This window comes from Canis lupus, chromosome 1 (assembly GCF_011100685.1).
Source record: "Canis lupus familiaris isolate Mischka breed German Shepherd chromosome 1, alternate assembly UU_Cfam_GSD_1.0, whole genome shotgun sequence".
Classification (NCBI taxonomy): domain Eukaryota; kingdom Metazoa; phylum Chordata; class Mammalia; order Carnivora; family Canidae; genus Canis; species Canis lupus.
In genome coordinates, this window is record NC_049222.1 from 47,788,825 (window position 1) to 47,794,836 (window position 6,012).

At 41.1% G+C, this 6,012-nt stretch overlaps 1 pseudogene; it reads left to right on the forward strand.

Moving 5' to 3' along the window:
- The first annotated feature begins 3,407 nt into the window (after window positions 1-3,407).
- On the forward strand, window positions 3,408-4,297 carry LOC100685066 (annotated as a pseudogene).
- The last annotated feature ends 1,715 nt before the right edge of the window (window positions 4,298-6,012 follow it).

Sequence of the window (6,012 nt, forward strand, 5' to 3'; positions counted from 1 at the left end):
GTTGGCTCTGGACGCCTGGGTGGCTCAGTGGTTGAGCATCTGCCTTTGGGTCAGGTCCTGGGATCGAGTCCCGCATCGGGCCCCCTGAGGGGAGCCTGCTTCTCCCTCTGCCTATATCTCTGTCTATGTCTCTCATGAATAAATGTAAAAAATCTAAAAAGATAATAAATAAATCATGTTGGTTCTGGGGCACTTGGGTGGCTCATTCAATTAAGCTCTGGCTTTTGATTTTGGCTCAGATCCTGATCTCAGAGTCCAAAGATTGAGTCCCAACTCACGCTCTGCACTGGGCATGTGGAGCTTAAGATTCTCTCTCTCCCTCTCTCTCTGCCCTTCCCCCCCCTTTCTCTGTAAACAAACAAACAAAAAATCCTGTTGGTTCTAGCTCCTAACTCTTTTGATAATCATTGCTGGATCATTTTAGGAAACCATGGAATGAGAGCAAATTTTATTTGAGTCACTTTAATGCATTTCAGGTCTGTGCTGTGGGTTTTTTAAGTGAGATTGTTTTCACTGTTTCAATTTGTTTTGTTTATAAACAAACCTCGTTAGGAGGATTCTTAAAGGAGCATCTATCAGACTCCTGCAGTTTGAGCTTATGCTGCTGAATTGCTTTGACATCACTGATAACTCTTTACCTTCCCAAACTTCGATGCAGGTTAAATTAATTCAGTGAGTCTAAATTACTGCTGATAATCTTCAGTGACTATTGTCTGTTCCATTCAGAAGCAATTTTCATAGCTTTAATACATACAATGGAAATTACCTTTCCTAACAGTGAAGCCAAGAATGAATTTGATGTGGTTTTGAATGTCACTCAGTGTCGCCCAACAAACATGTCTTCAGTGCTTGGCAAGGTGACCCCTTTCTTCTTGGCACAAATCAAGGGGGTTACCCCAGCAAGGTGACAAGCACACGACAGTCACTGATCAACTCATTTCAAGAAACACTTGCTATGTCCAATAGGACAAGCTTCTGTGCTGCGTGGGGGGGTAACAATGTCTTTCCTCTAACCAGTGTCTTCGCCAGAGGTGAGCACCAAGGTACATCAACAAATGGCCAACTACTAAAATTTCTGGTCGACATAAGAGATTGGTATGACTGTGAAGGAATCATTTTAACATGCTGGGGAAAAGATACTCAGCAGAAATCAAACCCCCTTGGAAACACCTGCACCCTAGAATATTTCACTGGGGTTATCTGGAAACAAAAATAGTGAAATTCCTTTGTTTCCTTATAAACCCTGCAACATCCTTACTTCTTTTTTTTTTTAAAGACTTTATTTATTTATATATGATAGACACAGACAGAGAGGCAGAGAAACAAGCAGAGAGAAGCAGGCTCCATGCAGGGAGCCCGACGTGGGACTCAATCCCGGAACCGCAGGATCACTCCCCCGGCCAAAGGCAGGGGCTTAACCCTGAGCCACCTAGGTGTCCCAACATCCTTACTTCTTAAAGGCTCATTTATTAGTTATTTAAATTACTGAGTGCATAGTGTGTTTGTTTTGGCTTCAACCTAGTGTCATCTAGTGACGACAGGAGAATCACTTTTGATAATTATCACTTGGGAGTCACTTTATCCTCCTCAAAATATAAAGTTATAGAAGGATCTTGGCTTTGGAGATAGTAATGCTGTGTGGAAGATATCCCCCCCACCCCCCGCCAGAGGTTTTATTCGTTCCATGTAGCTGTCACCTGTGTGTGCCCACATCCCCACTCCAACCAGATCACCAGTTCTGTAGCAGGCAGGAACTTTGTCTCATTCATCTTCACATCCACCTCTGCCCTGGCAACCCCAGCACTTAGCAAAGTTCATCTAAGTAGCAGACCTGCAACAAATACTTATTAAATCAAACAGGATGTGGCCATCAAGTATTAGTATTTATTTTCTTGTGTGTCTTGTAGACTGAGTCTGAAAGTATTTACTAAAATATTTTGGCAGCATCAGGGAAATTAGTTCCCAGCACCAAAGAACCTGCTTTGAAGAACAACCATCATATGGAAGCCTAAGGAAGACATTGGTATAGCTTTGGGGGGAGACAAAAAAGGATTTCATTGGTCTGGGGGGTTTTGGGGATTACATATCATGACAAAATTTTTAAATGTTCCAGGTATATTTTGTCCATCAGTTAGGTCAGCCTTTCTCATGAAGAAGTGAAAGCTCGGACAATGTACAGGACTTACTCAAATCAGTAGTTTTACATAGAGGCAGAATTAAACCCAGGTATCTAACTAACTCCCTAAAACTCCAACTGGTATTTTTTTCTACTACTGCATTATATTGTCTCTAAAGATTGCTAAAAACAAACATGGGCTTTTATCCCTTTTTCTTTTTGACTAGAAAACGTCTTTAAGGAATGAGTAAGAAAAGTCTTAATTCTGAGGGAAGGCCATCACATGTAAAATTTATTTTTTTTTAAGATTTTACTTATTTATTCATGAGAGATACAGGGAGAGGCAGAGACATAGGCAGAGGGAGAAGCAGGCTCCCCTCAGGGAGCCCTGTGTAGTACTGGATCCCAGGACCCCAGGATCACGACCCAAGCCAAAGGCAGATGCTCAGCCACTGAGCCACCCAGGTGCCCACACATAAAAGTTTATAACAAAAGAGAGCTTCTTTTTCTGACCCAGATGAACTTTGCAAACACATAAAACTTAAGTCACATTATCCAAGGAATGTTTTCTCTTACTCTTCAGCACTCTATTAGCTAGATATTTTCAAAGATTTATTTTTTTAAAAAAGCAATTGACTAATATATATTTTATATTTAGGAGATGCTTTTAAAAAATAAAAAATACTAGGTTTCGGGCAGCCCAGGTGGCTCAGCGGTTTAGCACCGCCTTCAGCCCAGGGTGTGATCCTGGGGTCCTGGGATCGAGCCCCACGTCGGGCTCCCTGCATGGAGCCTGCTTCTCCCTCTGCCTGTGTCTCTGCCTCTCTCTCTCTCTCTCTGTGTCTCTCATGAATAAATAAATAAAATCTTAAAAAAAAAAATACTAGGTTTCCCAGATATAAGGCGAGAATCTTGCTCAGACTTACCCCACCAAAAAGAGAAAAAAAAAAAAGGAAAGAAAGTATTTGGAAAAGTAGAATTTTTTTTTAAAATGGAAAAAAGTAAAAGGAAACACATCAAGATGAATTTTAAAATAAATTGATTAACACAAACCAGAAACTGAATAATGAAATGTAATATGGGACTTCATTTAGATTCCAAATCAAACTAAGAATAAAAATGCATCTTTGAGATCATTTAAATATGGACTGGATTTCAGATATTTCAAGGAAATATATTGTTTATTTTGTTAGGCATGAAGATGGTACTATAGTTATGTAAGAAACTATTCTTATTGAAAGACCTTCAGCATTGCCCTGGGGGAGTGGAGACAGGCCCTCTGATTGGAGAGATGTGTAACACACTCACTTACTGTGACCTAGGAAAGGCCGCCAAGGATGTCTTCAATAAAGGATATAGATTCAGCATGGTCAAAATAGATCTGAGAACCAAGTCTTGTAGTGGAGTGGAATTTTCTACTTCTGGTCATGCTTACACTGATACAGGGAATGCGTCAGGCAACCTAGAAACCAAATATAAGGTCTGTAACTCTGGACTTACCTTCACCCAGAAATGGAACACAGACAATACTCTTGGAACAAAAATCTCTTTGGAGAATAAGTTGGCTGAAGGGTTGAAATTGACTCTTGATACCATATTTGTATCGAACACAGGAAAGAAGAGTGGAAAATTGAAGGCCTCCTATAAACGAGATTGTTTCAGTGTTGGCAGTAATGTTGATATAGATTTTTCTGGACCAATCATCTATGGCTGGGCTGTTAGCCTTTGAAGGTTGGCTTGCTGGCCATCAGATGAGTTTTGACACAGCCAAATACAAACTGTCACAGAATAATTTTGCCCTGGGTTACAAGGCTGCAGACTTTAGCTGCACACTCATGTGAATGATGGCATTGAATTTGGAGGGTCTATCTACCAGAAGGTTAATGAGAAGATTGAAACATCAATAAACCTTGCTTGGAGGGCCGGCAGTAACAATACCTGTTTTGGCATCGCTGCTAAATACAAGCTGGATTGTAGAACTTCTCTATCTGCTGAAGTAAATAATGCCAGCCCAGTTGGACTGGGTTATATACTCAGACCCTTCAACCAGGAGTCAAACTGACCCTATCAGCTTTAATCGACGGAAAGAACTTCAGTGCAGGAGGTCACAACGTTGGGTTGGGATTTGAACTAGAAGCTTAATGTGGTTTTGAGCAAAGCATCCGATTTGTCCCTGGAGGTGAAGAGAACCCACTATGTTTGGCCTTAAAATTCTTCTGTGAGAGGAAGACACAAAGAGATGAAAAAATATTCCATGCTCATGGATTGGAGGAATTAATATTGTGAAAATGTCAATGCTACCCAGGGCAATTTACACATTTGATGCAATCCCTATCAAAACACCATGGACTTTCTTCAGAGAGTTGGAACAAATCATCTTAAGATTTGTGTGGAATCAGAAAAGACCCCGAATAGCCAGGGGAATATTGAAAAGGAAACAAGAGCCGGGGGCATCACAATGCCAGATTTCAGGTTGTACTACAAAGCTGTGATCATCAAGACAGTGTGGTACTGGCACAAAAACAGACACAGAGATCAATGGAACAGAATAGAGAACCCAGAAGTGGACCCTGAACTCTATGGTCAACTAATATTTGACAAAGCAGGAAAGACTATCCACTGGAAAAAGAACAGTCTCTTCAATAAATGGTGCTGGGAAAATTGGATAGCCACATGCAGAAAAATGAAACTAGACCATTCTCTTACACCATACACAAAGATAAACTCAAAATGGATGAAAGATTTAAATGTGAGACAAGATTCCATCAAAATCCTAGAGAGAACATAGGCAACACCCTTTTTGAACTTGGCCACAGCAACTTCTTGCAAGATACATCCATGAAGGCAAGGGAAACAAAAGCAAAAATGAACTATGGGGACTTGATCAAGATAAAAATCTTATGCACAGCAAAAGAAACAGTCAACGAAACTCAAAGACAACCTACAGAATGGGAGAAGATATTTGCAAATGACCTATCAGATAAAGGGCTAGTATCCAAGATCTATAAAGAACTTATTAAACTCAACGGCAAAGAAACAAACAATCCAGTCATGAAATGGGCAAAAGACATGAACAGAAATCTCACAGAGGAAGACACGGACATGGCCAACAAGCACATGAGAAAATGCTCCGCATCACTGGCCATCAGGGAAATACAAATCAAAACCACAATGAGATACCACCTCACACCAGTGAGAATGGGGAAAATTAACAAGACAGGAAACAGCAGATGTTGGAGAGGATGTGGAGAAAGGGGAACCCTCTTGCACTGTTTGTGGGAATGTGAACTGGTGCAGCCACTCTGGAAAACTGTGTGGAGGTTCCTCAAAGAGTTAAAAATAGACCTGCCCTATGACCCAGCAATTGCACTGCTGGGGATTTACCCCAAAGATACAGATGCAATGAAATGCCAGGACACCTGCACCCCGATGTTTCTAGCAGCAATGTCCACAATAGACCAACTGTGGAAGGAGCCTCGGTGTCCATCGAAAGATGAATGGATAAAGAAGATGTGGTCTATGTATACAATGGAATATTACTCAGCCATTAGAAACGACAAATACCCACCATTTGCTTCGACATGGATGGAACTGGAGGGTAATATGCTGAATGAAGTAAGTCAATCAGAGAAGGACAAACATTATATGGTCTCATTCATTTGGGGAATACAAAAAATAGTGAAACAGAATAAAGGGGAAAGGAGAGAAAATGAGTGAAAATATCAGTGAGGGTGACACTACATGAGAGACTCCTAACTCTGGGAAACGAACAAGAGGTAGTGGAAAGGGAGGTGGGCGGAGGGTTGGGGTGACTGGGTGATGGGCACTTAAGAGGGGCACTTGGCGGGAGAGCACTGGGTGTTATACTATATGTTGGCAAATTGAATTCCTATAAA